Source organism: Moschus berezovskii, chromosome 2, assembly GCF_049115385.1.
Source record: "Moschus berezovskii isolate FMDL1 chromosome 2, NW_MosBer_1.0, whole genome shotgun sequence".
Taxonomy (NCBI): Eukaryota; Metazoa; Chordata; class Mammalia; order Artiodactyla; family Moschidae; genus Moschus; species Moschus berezovskii.
The window spans coordinates 42,745,160-42,761,535 of NC_142461.1; the positions used below are offsets into that span (position 1 = coordinate 42,745,160).

General features: G+C 38.1%; 1 protein-coding gene and 1 non-coding gene across 2 annotated transcripts in view; both read right to left on the reverse strand.

Annotated features, from left to right (window-relative positions):
- Positions 1-16,376, reverse strand: part of PARD3B (par-3 family cell polarity regulator beta) — a 1,186,757-nt gene that overhangs the window by 103,952 nt on the left and 1,066,429 nt on the right. The gene's annotated exons all lie outside the window — the stretch shown is intronic.
- On the reverse strand, positions 3,955-4,026 carry TRNAH-AUG (transfer RNA histidin (anticodon AUG)). Its single transcript has one exon. It is a non-coding gene; the product is annotated as a tRNA-His (tRNA).

Here is a 16,376-nt window from a genome sequence, read left to right on the forward strand (position 1 = left end):
CAATTCTGAGTACTTTTGAAAAATAATTCTACAGACTTTCCTCTACTTTCTTGAGAGTGGTCACAAATCAAGGACCTGTAGAAAAACAAATAACCACACCTGCATGGGTAAAGGGGCTGGGAGTTGGCTAAGCAGTTTTTGAAGTTGGATGAAATTGTCACTGAAATAAAGGGTGAATGTTAGTTCAATGTGAAAAGGGGAAAGTCTTCAACAGTGCTGAGTCTCACGCCCACCATTTTAAACCCATAACGAGGATCTTCTCCTGTGCCATAAATGCAGCTCTTTATTAGGATAAAACTCAATCTAGGAACTACTGAAGTCATGCAACCAGTATCTTTATTGTAAATAAAGTAACTGGAAATAAAGACCAGTAACTTTAGGTCTGTGAAGGGAACTATTTTTCATTTTAAAGAATTATAACAATGCAGTTTAATGAGAAAATGAAACTTTTATATATTTTCAGGTAGCTGCATATACATAATACCTAGCATTGCATTCTAATTATTTTTCACATCTTCAGTGTAGATTAAAAAATCCACAATAACTCAACCCTCTAAGTTTCTATGGCTTTTTCAGCTTAGCCTCACTGGAGTTATATGGATGTACAACTAGAAAATTAGCTTTGTTACTACATTTTGCAGAGTTTTTTTTTTTTCCAAACAGTAAGGAAACCAATTTAGAAATTTTATACCATGTCACACTTGTGCACAACCATTGAAAGAAAAATTAGGAGTCAACAATATAAGATGGGAAAAAAGCCATACTTTCCACTTGTACCACTAGATGTGTGTTGTTTTTCTGTGTGTGAATAAGAAAAAGCTATGCTACGAAAATGGCCTTTGCACTACAGTAAAACTGTCCTGGGTCTTGCTCTGATTCATCATTTAGAAATTCCTTCTTCTGGAGAAATTCAAGCATTACAATGGGTATTGAATTTGGGATTCAATGGCAATGAGACAGAATTTACTACTGGTATCCCAGATTTCTGCTGGAATGACCAAAGGCACATCAGTTCAGTTCAGTTCAGTCGCTCAGTCGTGTCCAACTCTTTGCGACCCCATGAATCAAAGCACTCCAGGCCTCCCTGTCCATCACCAACTCCCGGAGTTCACTCAAACTCATGCTATCCAGCCATCTCATTCTCTGTTGTCCCTGTCTCCTCCCACCCCCAATGCCTCCTAGCATCAGACTCTTTTCCAGTGAGTCAACTCTTCGCATGAGGTGGCCAAAGTATTGGAGTTTCAGCTTTAGCAGCAGTCCTTCCAATGAACACCCAGGATTGATCTCCTTCAGAATGGACTGGTTGGACCTCCTTGCAGTCCAAGGGACTCTCAAGAGTCTTCTCCAACACCACAGTTCAAAAGCATCCATTCTTCGGCGATCAGCTTTCTTCACAGTCCAACTCTCACATCCATACATGACCACGGGAAAAACCATAGCCTTGACTAGACGGACCTTGGTTGGCAAAGGAATGTCTCTGCTTTTTAATATGCTATCTAGGTTGGTCATAACTTTCCTTCCAAGGAGTAAGCGTCTTTTAATTTCCTGGCTGCAATCAGCATCTGCAGTGATTTTGGAGCCCCAAAAAATAAAGTCTGACACTGTTTCCACTGTTTCCCCATCACATAAAATAGGTTAAACTTGCCCCAGAGCTCAGCACTGAGGTGGATCTGCTGGGAATGGTGCCAAGCTGAAAGGAGCGCATGGTGACAGCACAAAGCCAGCTTTCTTGGGTAGGGGACAGAGGAGGAGGCTGAAACTCTTCCATTTGCAGGATGAGACTAGAGGAGAGGTTATGGGGCTGATGGGGAGACCAGTATGGATTTTCTCTTAAAGTTTGCTTTATCTCTTCTTAAGGAAAGGAAATAGTAAGATAATGAAGTTAAAAAAAAAAAAAAAGATGTACTAGAGCAAACAAAATGTATTAGAAAACAAACATGTCTTCTCAAATGGCACATCTGGAGAGCCCAGGATTCTTGAAGTGGAAACAGCAGGGGGAAAAAAAAAAGTCCAAGAGGTAAAAGAACTCTCCTGACCAGATGGGCAATGGTATGAGGATGAAAGTTGGACACAGTCACAGGTAATACAGGATGACAGGGCTGGGTCAGCAGACCAAGGGCACAGAAAGCTGATCCCCTGCCCAAGGATTTTAGCAAAACCATCTGAGAAACCAAGCAGAAGCCAAGTTCTCCTCCAGGTATTGGTCAGGGCTTTGGTTCACTTCCAGTCACCTCAGGTTGTCTCATCTCTCAGTGTTGCTGCTGCTAAGTCGCTTCAGTCGTGGCCGACTCTGTGCGACCCCATAGACGGCAGCCCACCAGGCTCCCCCATCTCTGGGATTCTCCAGGCAAGAATACTGGAGTGGGTTGCCATTTCCTTCTCCCAATAGGAGGTATGAATTTACATTAGTTAGCTCTCCCTCACCAAGCAAGGGAACTTCACTCATCTCCTTTAAGGTACAATAACACTCTTTCTACTAAGAAAACAGAAATAAATCAACATGAAGCTGTTAATAGAAAGGACTCAATTAAAAATGAGGCAAAATGAATGAAAAGAGGCCAATATCCAGAGAAATTCAGATGAAAAATTTTGAATATCATGAATAAAGAAAGAATCCCATAAGATCCAGATAGGAGAAACAGGTTACTTGCAAAGAAGAAAAATCAGGTCAGCCTCAGATCTCTTTTTCACCAATATTAAAAATCAAAAGACAATGGAATTTTAAGGAAAAAAAAAAACCCTTGGGAAGCAGCTATGCTATTGATTCAACAAACATTTATTATACACTTCAAAGCAGCAGGCATTAGGTGTTGAGATTTATATATAAATGTCATTATCAGATTTCCAGGATTAAAAAATATACTATGCATGCCTCCTGAAGTAAAATTAAAATTACTCGAAAAGGTAAGCAGGTGAGTCAAGATAAAGGACTCAGTTATGGAATCGTTAAAGCAGAGAAGGACTACTACTAGACTTGGAATGTAATCCCTGGATGATAGGAAACATACCCCACACAAAATATTAAAAAGAAGATACACATTTTTCTTTAGAATATGAGTGGATCCAAAATACAACAGGTTAAAAACTGTGAGGGAAATTTGGGATGACACACAGTCATTTTACCTTGTTCCTTTGACCTGGAAGGAACTCAAGACAGATGATTTCATCTTTGATGTTGACAGAGAAACAAGGCTAAAAATGTCTTTATAAAGTCAGTATGATTAAAATCATTAAATAGAATAATCAAAGAAAATAGAACTGAAAAAAGGGAACCAGAAAAAGATATACAAAGCGCAAAGTTTAAAAATGACAGAAAGAATAAGAATGCCAGTTATGATAACACGTAAATAAGCTAAACATTTCTTAGGAAGAGAAAGCCTCAGAATGCAACACCACAAGTCAACATTTTACAAGAGACAGACCTAAAACAAAACCCAAAAACTGAAAGTTTCAGTAATAGATAGCAAGAAGGGACTTTCACCCAAGGGTTATCTTTGACAGATCAAGAAGATGTTAAATAAATATATGCAATGTCAGAAACAATGTAATTCATAAGAGTATTTTACCACATTTTCCCAAGCATAGTATAGGATTTACATTTAATGTGGTGGTGCTCTCTTTTTCTGTTTTCTTATATTAAATTTATGTAAGAATTTATTTCTGTCATTAAATTTATTGTGTGTATAACAATAATGCTGGCTTACATTTAAGGAAATACAGTGATACATATATATTAAAATACAAGTATCCCAAGTCAGAGACTTTTGTCCACTTTGCTTTCTGCTCTATCTCCAGCACTTTAACAGTGCTTGGAATATATTAAAAAAGTGAAGTCGATCAGTCGTGTCCGACTCTTTGCGACCCCATGGACTGTAGCCTACCAGGCTCCTCTGTCCATGGGATTTTCCTGGCAAGAATACTAGAGTGGGTTGCCATTTCCTTCTCCAGGAGATCTTCCCGACCCAGGGATTGAACCCGGGTCTCCTGCATCATAGGCAGACGCTTTACCATCTGAGCCACCAGGGAAGTCCTGGAATATATTAGGCATTCAATAAATATTTATCAAATAATTAACACATAGAAAAATCATTTTAATTTAATTAAAGAAGAAAGCTGATCGCTGAAGAATTGATGCTTTTGAACTGTGGTGCTGGAGAAGACTCTTGAGAGTCCCTTGGACTGCAAGGACATCCAACCAGTCCATTCTAAAGGAGATCAGTCCTGGGTGTTCACTGGAAGGACTGATGCTAAAGCTGAAACTCCAATACTTTGGCCACCTCATGCTATGAGTTGACTCACTGGAAAAGACTCTGATGCTGGGAAAGGTTGGGGGCGGGAGGAGACGGGGACGACAGAGAATGAGATGGCTGGATGGCATCACTGACTCTGTGGACATGAGTCTGAGTGAACTCCAGGAGTTGGTGATGGACAGGGAGGCCTGGTGTGCTGTGATTCATGGGGTTGCAAAGAGTCGGACACGACTGAGTGACTAAACTGAACTGAACTGAACATATATTATGCCAACTTTCAATAAATGACAGAAATTTCATAAGTCACTGTCCTTGACTATGAAGTATTAAAACCAAATATTAATAAAAGTTTAGATGGAAAAAACCTAAATTATTAAAATTTAAAATAGTGATCTTATAATCACTCTTGGTCAAAGAAGAATTTTAAATTTCAGATTACCTAGAAAAGAAATAAAAAGAACATTTAGATACCAACACTTCTGGAAGTTCATTGAACTAAATTCAAAAGTGAACTCACTGCCTTAAATTATATTGTTACTGACCCTGATTTAAAAGTGACTGAAAAATAAAAGCTTAGTAATTTTAAAAGTTTGCTTTATCCTTTCTTAAGGAAAGAGAAATAATAAATTAATGAAGGAATAAATATATTAAAGCAGAAAAACAAGATTATTAAATATATTAAGTGGTAAAAACACAAAATGTACTAAAAGTTTGAAAATATCAATGAAATAATTTAATAGAAAAAAGATAGCAACTTTCCAAACTTCAGTAAAGGAGGAAACATCTCATTCCCTAAAGATCTCCATCTATGGGAATGATTGAAAAAGGGGTCACAGAATCATCCACAAAAAAGTATCAGGCTAGATGGTTTTATGGATTAGTTATTTTAAATCTTAAAAAAGAAATAATTCCTAGACTACAGAAATTGTTACAAAGCATAGAAACATAAAAAGCCACTCAAATTATTTTATCCCTTCTATTTAAAGCTATTAAAGTCAGGAAAAAACACAAAACCTTAGATATCAATTTCACTTACAAATATATATATACAAAATCACAAATAAAAGACAAGTAACTCATGCCCAGCTCTGTCTTAAAAGAATAAAACAGACAGCAGAGGAGTGTAGATTTACTTTTTCACAACTGCAAGGGCTATTCAATATTAGAAACTCTATTAATATTAATCATCACATTAATAGAAAAACAAAAAAATCACATGACCATCTTGATCTGATATTTAAAATGTCATTTGAAAAAACTAATAAAAGTCTCTGACTTGTTTACATAAAAATGAAAACATTTTTCTCTCTAAAGTATCATAAAGTTAAGAGACTACTGATAAATGTGGGAAAAAATTCTCAATAATTTTTGATGGCAAAGAACATTTACAACTCAGGAGCAAAAAAGGAAAATGCTGTAATGGAAAAATGAAAAATTCATAGAAAAGAAGAAATTTATATGGCCAATAAACACATGAATTGCTCGATTTCAGTTGTAATTTAATGAAAACAAAGTACTTGATATTTCCTAGCAAGTTGATAAAAAGATAAATGAAAACACTCAGTTTTAATAGGGCTGCTATGAAACCTATATAAGATGGAGCAATAATATGTGTTGAATGTATTAATAAATATTCTGTTAATAAGAATATAAATTTAGCACCTTTTCTCAGGGCAAGCTGGGTTATTTGGATCAATTAAAATTTTTTTCATAGCCTTATATTAAATAACAAACATATCGATTTATGATACCAAAATAATAACATAAGGATGCAAAGATTTATTTAGAAAGCTAATTTGTACATTATTACCTATATAAGAAATGATAAAAAAATTTAAACATCCAACAATAGTGATTACTCAGTTATTGAATATCCTTTCTAGAAAACCGCAGGCAGATTCTTTACCATCTGAGCCATAAATTTTCTGAGCCAGAAAATACTGTGCATTAAGCATTAAACTCATATTTTTGAAGAGTATTTAATGGCATGAGAAATGCTTACCATCTAATAAAAAGTGAAAAAAGTAGCTTAAGTAACAGTACATTCAGTAGGATTCCAATATAATTACTATATGTGAGAGGCATGGGTATGTATATTTGTATGTGTGTGAATGTGCTTATACAAAAGAAAGTACTCCAAAACATAGTGTTCATTTATTGTGTGGTCAACTAGAGGTGACTGAAATTTCTGTTGTAACCCTTTTTAACAATTATCTACTTCTTTTTATAGTGAGCATGTATTATAATTATAATAAAACTTTTTTTGATATAAAAGAAAAAAAAGTAATTTTTGGAAAACAAAAAAGAGCTAGAGTATGCCAACTATGTTTAATGCAGCAGACAGGAACTTGAGAAAACTCTGGGAGATGGTGAGGGACAGGGAAGTGGCATGCTGCACTTCATGGGGTCGCGAAGAGTTGGGCGTGACTTAGCTACTGGACAACAACAATGGCAACTATATCCACCTGATCTGGTTGTATAATTTAAACTCTTAAAATGTCCATTTAAGAGCTACGTAAACCATCAGCTGCTAAAATAAAATTAATTAATGTATATGCAAACTGTACATATCTATCATTATCTATATATAGTATAATACTATGGATATAATCAAGAAGAGAAAACTGTGCCTTAAATTATGTGATAAGATGTATTCAACAATATTTACTCAAAAAAAAATTCTTGAGCCTTAGTCTGAAAGAAATACTATATGAGTTATTATAAATGAAATGGCAAACCAACCAGATATGGAACTTTAAAGTCTAGACTAGAGTTTTTCAGCCTTTAAAAAAATCATGACCCATAGGAAGAAATCTACTTTACATCGTGACCCACTACATACAAGTATGTGTGAACACTGACTGTGAAACAAATTTCCATCCACCAGTACTCATATTTACTACCTGCCATCCCTCTGATCTAATCTGTTCTACTTCAAATCTTTGAAAATGTCAATTGTGACTGCCTCTTAAGAAACCTGTATGCAGGTCAGGAAGCTACAGTTAGAACTGGACATGGAACAACAGACTGGTTTCAAATAGGAAAAGGAATACGTCAAGGTTGTATATTGTCACCCTGCTTATTTAACTTATATGCAGAGTACATCATGAGGAACGCTGGGCTGGAAGAAGCACAAGCTGGAATCAAGGTTGCCGGGAGAAATATCAATAACCTCAGATATGCAGATGACACCACCCTTATGGCAGAAACTGAAGAGGAACTCAAAAGCCTCTTGATGAAAGTGAAAGAGGAGAGTGAAAAGGTTGGCTTGAAGCTCAACATTCAGAAAACAAAGATCATGGCATCTGGTCCCATCACTTCATGGGAAATAGATGGGGAAACAGTGGAAACAGTGTCAGACTTTGTTTTTTTGGGCTCCAAAATCACTGCAGATGCTGATTGCAGCCATGAAACGAAAAGACGCTTACTCCTTGGAAGGAAAGTTATGACCAAACTAGATAGTATATTAAAAAGCAGAGACATTCCTTTGCCAACCAAGGTCCGTCTAGTCAAGGCTATGGTTTTTCCCATGGTCATGTATGGATGTGAGAGTTGGACTGTGAAGAAAGTTGATCGCTGAAGAATTGATGCTTTTGAACTGTGGTGTTGGAGAAGACTCTTGAGAGTCCCTTGGACTGCAAGGAGATCCAACCAGTTCATTTCAAAGGAGATCAATCCTGGGTGTTCATTGGAAGGACTGATGCTAAAGCTGAAACTCCAATACTTTGGCCACCTCATGCGAAGAGTTGACTCACTGGAAAAGACTCTGATGCTGGGAAGGATTGGGGGTGGGAGGATAAGGGGACAACAGAGAATGAGATGGCTGGATGGCATCACTGACTCGATGGGCATGAGTTTGAGTGAACTTCGGGAGTTGGTGATGGATAGGGAGGCCTGGCGTGCTGTGATTCACGGGGTCGCAAAGAGTCGGACACGACTGAGCGACTGAACTGAACTGGTTTTATGAACATCTAATAAGTTGTGACACACAGAAAATCTACCCTCTAGGGAAGATTTCAGTCAGTAACTAGGATAAACATGATGCACAAACACTCAGATCCTTAAAATGAGAGGTTGGGTCCATAGAAAAGTATGATTGTGAAATATCACACAAGCCACTTTATATCTGCTTAGACATTACAAGGGTTTCCCTGTTGGCTCAGATGGTAAAGAATCCACCTGCAATGTGGGAGACCTGGTCAATCCCTGGGTTGCGAAGATCCTCTAGAGGAGGACATAGCAACCCACTCCAGTATTCTTGCCTGAAGAATCCCCATGGACAGAGGAACCTTGTGGGCTGCAGTCCACAGGGTTGCAAAGAGATGGACTCGACTGAGTGACTAAGCAGACACTACAAAGGACATTTGGAGGAGCTTACTTGGAGGCACAGTGCCCTAAATGCAGACAAAAGGAAAGGTTAAACACACACTGGGAAGTTTTATAGGCATCTAGCCTCTTCATTCTTGGTTAATCTCTCTTTACCATGCATTCACCTGTAAATCTTTCCGTGTACAATTACTCCTAAACATCCCATAATGTCTGAAATCATGCTTCCTATCTGCCTTTCCCATCAGACACAACTCTTAATTCCTCAGAGTCAAGTCAACTTTGGCACAGAGTTACCACCAAATAGAAGTTTTGTGGTTTTTCAGTTATAACTCAGTCATGTCCAACTCTTTGCGACCCCATGGACTGCAGCACTCCAGGCTTCCCTGTCCTTCACCATCTAGTGGCGCTTACTCAAACTCATGTCGACTGAGTTGGTGATGCCATCCAACCATCTCATCCTGTGTTGTCATCTTCTGCGCCTGTCTTCAATCTTTCCCAGCATCAGGGCTTTTTCTAATGAGCTGGCTTTTTGCATCAGGTGGCCAAAGTATGGGAGCTTCAGCTTAAGCATTAGTCCTTCCAATGAATACTCAAGACCAATTTCCTTCAGGAGTGACTGGTTTGATCTCTTTGCAGTCCACATGGCTCTCAAGAGTCTTCTCCAACACCACAGTTCAAAAGCATCAATTCTTTGGCACTCAGCCTTCTTTATGGTCCAACTCTCACATCCATACATGACTACTGGAAAAACCACAGCCTTGATTATATGGACCTTTGTTGGCAAAGTAATGTCTCTGCTTTTTAATATGCTGTCTAGGTTGGTCATAGCTTTTCTTCCAAGGAGCAACTGTCTTTTAATTTCATGGCTGCAGTCACCATCTGCAGTGATTTTGAAGCCCCAGAAAATAAAGTCTGTCACTGTTTCCATTGTTTACCCATCTATTTGCCATAAAGTGATGGGACTGCCATGATCTTAGTTTTTTGAATGTTGCGTTTTAAGCCAGTTTTTTCACTCTCCTCTTTCACCTTCATCAATAGGTTCTTTATTTCCTTTTTGTTTTCTGCCATAAGTGTGGTGTCAACTGCATATCTGAGGTTATTGCTATTTCTCCTGGCAATTTTGATTCCAGTTTGTGCTTCATCAAGTCTGTCATTTTGCATGATGTACTCTGCATATAGTTTAAGTAAGCAGGGTAACAATATACAACCTTGATGTACTCCTTTCCTAATTTTGAACCAGTCCATTGTTTCATGTCTAGTTCTAATTGTTGCTTCTTGACTTGCATACAGGTTTCTCAGGAGGCAGGTCAGGTGGTCTGGTATTCCCATCTCTTTAAGAATTTTCCACAATTTGTTGTGATCCACCCAGTCAAAGGCTTTAGTGTAGTCAATGAAGCAGAAGTAGATGTTTTTCTGTAATTCTCTCGCTTTTCTATGATCCAACGGATACTGGCAATTTGATCTCTGGTTCCTTTGTCATTTCTAAATCCAGTTTGAACATCTGGAAGTTCTCAGTTCATGTACTATCGAAAACTGACTTTTTCCAGTCCTGTGGCCACGGCTGAGTTTTCTGAATATGCTGGCATATTGAGTGTAGCACTTTAGCAGCAGCATCTTTCAGGATTTGAAATAAAGTTCTAAGGAAATAATTAATAAATGAATGCATGACTAAACTACCATGCACTTTGAAATTTTATTCTTCAGTCCTGGGACCAAAGTGACACAGCATGAGTGAAAGTGGATAATCGATGAGGAACATTAACAGGGTTTCTTCTTATTTTGTAGAGAAAACCTCCAAGCAAAGGAAAGTCTTTAAGAGCTTCTAATTGCAAAAGGATTTAAAAATTCTGATAAACTTAAAAATAAATTATGTGGAAATATGGAATGCTGGAAACAAAATGTCAGTTTCTTCCTACTTGCTTGTCATCTGTTTAATTCTTTCATCATCATGTATTCAACACATTTTAAACCATACATCTACGCAACCATATGTAGAAAGGAGAAAGTACCCACTTCTGAAGTTGGGAAATTTAAAAATAGTCCTAGAACCCTAGGTAAACCACAAAGCTCTAAATCTCATAGTTTTTCTCAAAATGACCAATTTAAGTATTGTTAAAAGATTTCTTCCTGCCATCATTCACATTCATTATGGGGCCATGATTTCCTTCTCTGGAATGTAAATTTCTGATTCCTTTACAACCACACATATATAGAGCACGTTGCTGCTGAAGTGCTGTTTGACAATTTAAACCTGGGAAATTACTGTAAAGGGAATTGTATGGAAAACAGGAAACCTGGTCCATGCCAAATAGATGAGGAAAAGAAAAGTAAATGATATGTATAAAAATTTCAATGAAAATAGAGTTGTTATTCAGAAACAATCTGGGACTCTGATAATTGGTGAAGATAGGAAAATAAAACTGAAAAATGGAAGTATCTCCATATGGCTTGTTGCTGCTGCTGCTGCTGCTAAATCACTTCAGTCGTGTCCGACTCTGTGCGACCCCATAGACGGCAGCCCACCAGGCTCCACCATCCCTGGGATTCTCCAGGCAAGAACACTGGAGTGGGTTGCCATTTCCTTCTCCAATGTGTGAAAGTGAAGTCGCTCAGTCGTGTCTGACTAGTAACGACCCCATGGACTGTAGCCCACCAGGCTCCTCTGTCCATGGGATTGGGAGTCTCTATTTTCATGGGGTGAGCAAGAAGGTTCATTAGGTGAAAGACATCAGATAATGCCAGGGAACTTCTTTCTCATACAGTATTTCCTACTGCTTCCCAAAGGAGAAACTTCAAAACAATAATAGCTTCTATCTCTCTCTCTCTGACACACACACACCACTGAGGTGTTCCTTCTTTGTTGGTAAGTGTTGATGCAAGTGTTAGGCTTGATGAATACTCATCTATAAACTGGTAAATATTCAGTGGATAAATAAATCAACAAAGGAATGCATGATTGTGGAAAAGCTATTCTTCATTGCTGCTTTGGCTTTGCTGTCTAGGGAACAGGCTGAGAGGTGACATAAAATGATCTAAATTATCAGAAGAAAGCTTCATGGAGATAAAAACTGAAGAACTCCATTGCTTTACAAAAGTCTTATCAAAACAGAAAAGGAATAATTTACCAATAGTTTATAATACTAACACTACACCCTCTCTTCTTAGTTCATTTACTTGAACAAATGGAAAGTTTTCCTGTTAGCCTAGCTGAAGTCAGTGGTGTCAACTTTTGCACTTTCTCATAAACACTCTGAGAATTAGCACCATGATTTCAAGGCTTGGTATGAGACAGAGAAATTAATGAGAGTCATAGGAGGATTGTAAAGTCACAGACTCTAGTCTGTGTCATTACAATGTATTCAAAAGGGGTCATTCTTCCTGTGGAGAATGGCAGTTTCAATACTGCTGTTGTGATTGTGATCATTTTAGGATTTTCTTTGATTCAAGTGTTCTTCTTGTTTATTTCGGAGAAGAGCTTTCTCTGACTTTTCTTTTTCCCATCATAACACCAGACTAGTCACTACTTAACACGAACCAAATGATGTTAAATTTCAGAATGACTCTGAGTCAAAAATTTTCTTAAGCTGAAAGAAAAAGATGGCTACCACAGCGACCTGATTGGTTAATTACAGTTAGGAAGCTGTACAAGGGGTGGTTCTGGGTTTTGAGATCTGAACACAAATATGGTTCATATGGAGTTTTCATTGTCATCAAAGTTAAGTGATTCATGCTAAGTTAAGCTAAACATGTTAATTAAGTGAATTTTCATATCTTCTCGTCTAAACATATTCATGTAAAAAATTTCAGTTCCCAAAGTTTATTTCAGAATTTTAAGCTCTGCTAAAATAAAATGTATTCAACTGATTTCAAACAGCTTTGAAAACAGTTTAGGAAATCTGGAATTCATAGGCGTTTCTGCTATGGTTTTTCCTATGTTACATAAAAATGGTCATTTCTCCCATTGCAGTAGAAGAAAAGAATGTGATTATTGTAGAAACTGGAATTCTGGGTTTTTAACCATGATCCAACACAAACGGCTGTGGTTTGGGGGAACTTAACCTATTCTAAACTCAACATCCTGAGATGGAATTAATTGCTCATTAGAAGCAGAAAGAGTTCTTTTTTCACTCTAATGTAACTAAAGCATAGGCTTTTTTTTGGACATATTATGGAAAAATAATGTGGTTCTGAACTTTCTTTTTCTGATTTTTGGTATTTAGGTTTGGGTTTGAGCCAGAGATAGCCTAACTTATTTGATTATAGCATAAAAAGAATAATTTTATTTTGACTTTTAGAGAGAAGTGATGAAATGATACCAACATTTGGTTTGGGTTCAGTTCTATTGGGTTAAAAACAAATTACGAGTGACAATTAAAGATAATTTCAGCAGAGATTCTCTTTCTTTCAAACATCTCTTGTAGAAAAACATCTCAGCAGCTGTCACAGTGGCCTTCCTTTCTTCTGTTCCACAGGGAGTCAGCACAGATTGGAGGATCAGCTTTGCTACTGATCATGTGACTATGCACAAAGTCTCAGAACATTAGTTTCCTCATCTGTAAAATAGAATTAAAGACACCTACCACATGGAGCTGTCTGGAATAATTAATATAAGGTATTTGCTTATAGAATCAGTGTTGATGTCATTGTTATTACTGAGCTGGCTGTAGTAACATTTATTGAGTAAATAATTTACATATGTTCTCTTTGTATTTCTCTCTCTCTATTTTAAATCCTTAACTAGACCCAGGTATTTCTTTTTCTCTTTTTAAATTTTTTATTTTTTCTTTGAAGTATAGCTGCTTTATAATGTTTCAGCAAAGTGATTCAGTTATACATATATATATATACATGTATTCTCTTTCAGATTTTCTTCCATTATAGGTTATTACAAGATACTGAATATAGTTCACTCTGCTATACAATAGGTCATTTTTGTTTATCTATTTTATGTACAATAGTGTGTATCTTCTAATCTCAAATTTCAAATTTATCCCTTCCTGGCTTTCCCCTTTGGTAACTGTAAGTTGTTTTCTTTTTTTTCTTTCTCGTGTCAAAGTGTTTCTTTGCTTCAGGTTTTTTGCAGAGTTGAAAACAGAAGCTTCTAACGTTCTTTTCGTTTTTTGGTCTTTGATTTTAGCGCAAGCTCATTAAAGAGATTAGGTGTGCCCCTGGGGTCAGGGATGAAAGGAACACACTTTGGAAGGAAAAGTTTGTGTGGGGGAGACAGGGAAATAGATATTGACCTCCTGACCCATGGACTTTGCCGAAAGTGCCTTATAACCGGTCCTGACAGTTACCACCTGAAAGGGCTGTGGGCACCTCAGAGGCAACCAGAGTGAGCATGACTGGAAGACCTTCCAAATGCTCTGTGTGCTGTGCAATGTCCAAGAGCTCTGGAATAACCAAAGAGGTTCAACTCCAACAACAACTTAAAACAGTTGTCTGGCTAATGGAACATATTATTTCTGAACACCTCAGTACACGCACCACTTAAAAATTCCTCACCTTTCTTGAACATTTTACTGCATGCCAGATGCCATTCTAAGTGCTTTAAATGTAATAGTTCATTCAGGGTCACAATACTTATATGAGATACTACTATTATCTGCATTTTAAAGAAGACTGAGAGGCTACAAAAATGGGCCAAATTTAGCCAGTTAGCAAGTGGTGTAGCCTGAATATGAACACAGGGTCCATGCTCTAAAATGCTTCCCATACCTGCTGTGTGTTGGGTCTAAAATTCAGGACCTCTATCTGTGGGCTTAGGAAGACTGGGTGAGAAGGCACTAGTCTGGTCTTGAATAGAATCTTCAGGGGAGACTTCAAACAGTGCTGACTGAGGAGTCATAGTCTGTGTAAGTTGTGGCAACTGGCCTTGGGCCACTGGGGGAAGACTTAGAAACAAAAGACTTCCTTTGAGGGAGTTGAGGGTCAGGCTGCTGGAGAAATCAGTGTCAACCCTAGGATCAGGTCATTACCCACAGGAAAGAAGTTTGACTGGGAGATGTGGGGTAACTTAGGCTCTGTACATAAGAGAGGTGTTGGAGGAGATGCAGGCCATGATGCAGCAGGAAAAAGGTGTGGAGAAAATGCCTTCACAGCCAAGGTGCTCTTGCCCCTCAGTTTCACCAAGGGACTGTTTCTAAGGATGGATTCTATTGACCTCTCTCCTGTTCCATTCTAGACTTCCCCTATGCTGCCTAATTTTTACCTAATTAGGGTTAAACCAAATACCTGCTTTAGAAAGAGAAGTCTTTCAGGGAGTGGGAAGAACCTTCATGGATCTGATTATTTGCCCCAACTCTACTTCCCCCAGCTCAAAGTGATGAAAATGAACTACAGGAGAAGAGGTACTTTAATGGAGGACCATGAAGAGAGGTAACCTTGGACTGCTGAGCACTCTGGAGGGAAGCATGGAGTTAAGTGTAGTATGACAATGAGGGAGGAGGGATTATGGGTCAGGAAACCTGGGGAGACATCCTTGAAGACTGACAGATAGGGAGGGGCTATAGAACATCTCCAAAGTGTGTCCAGAAAAGAAGGAAGAAAGAAACTTCCTTCTTTGGACACTGGCTCAGATGGTTCCCCTGCTCCCACTTCTGGGTTCATGTTCTGTCATTGCTGTTTAGTCACTTAGTTGTGTGTGACTCTTTTGCAGCCCCAGGGACTGTAGCCCACCAGGCTCCTCTGTCCACTGGGTTTCCTAGGGAAGAATACTGAAGTGGGTTGCCATTTCCTCCTCTAGGAGATTTTCCTGACCCAGTGATTGAACCCTAGTCTCCTGCACTGGCAGGCTGATTCTTTACCACTGAACCAGCAGGGAAGCCTGTTCTGTGACTAGTACAAAGTTATTGGATTTTAGTGTACTCTTTGTAGGCTAGTCCAGGATCTTACAACCAGTAACTTTTTTTCCTATGGGGAAAATCATTCCCAGGTTCAAGCCACCAATTTCTTACTGGTTTTCTGAAACATAGTTTATTTTTATGTTGGGGATTACCTGTAAACATGTCACCTTCTTTCAAAGTAATACATGTTTAAAAGCTAGAAATTCACTCACATAATCTTCTTCCATATGGCTAATATGTCATCATGGTCCTGTGAAAGCCACACTGAAATATAGGAGGACTGATGCTACCAACCAAAAGAAAAAAAGAATCTTCAATTTATTTTGTTGTCTTCTTTCCTAGAAATTTCACTTCTTCCTGAAATCTAGATGAGTGAGTCCCAATATTTCAGGTGGCATTTGAAGTTTTACCAGTGTCACATTCCATGAAAACTCAAGCCCTTCCAAAATCCCTCTAATTTGTAGATAGTATCTGCCTTGGTACTTCTTAAACTCCTCAGGTTCAGCTGTTTTAGGAAATCAGGGGAAACACTCAACTGCTGATGGAGGGACACATTGGAAAGGATGTGTTTATGGAGTTCTCATCAACTGAGAGGGGGTTGGTTAACGCTGATAGGAGCCAAACTACAACCGTTGTGGATACATACATTTGATGGTTCTAATTCATTACCTCATTCCATCTTGTGAAGCTTTTCAGAATAGCATATGTACTTCTCACAAAACAACAATCCATGCGGCTACAGATAGAGCAACTCTTACCCAGGGAAAATGAGTTACTTTTTATCCTTTCAAAGCTTTCTATTGCTTTTTTCTAAGGCAAATTCCTAGGTCTTAGGTGAATCAAAATGTCACTTGCTTACCTGAACAAACAGCCAATGGTCTGTTTATTTTTCATGAATAACTCAGTGAAGCCAGCTGTGTTCTTGGGGTAGGTCAAAGATACTAAACCAGTA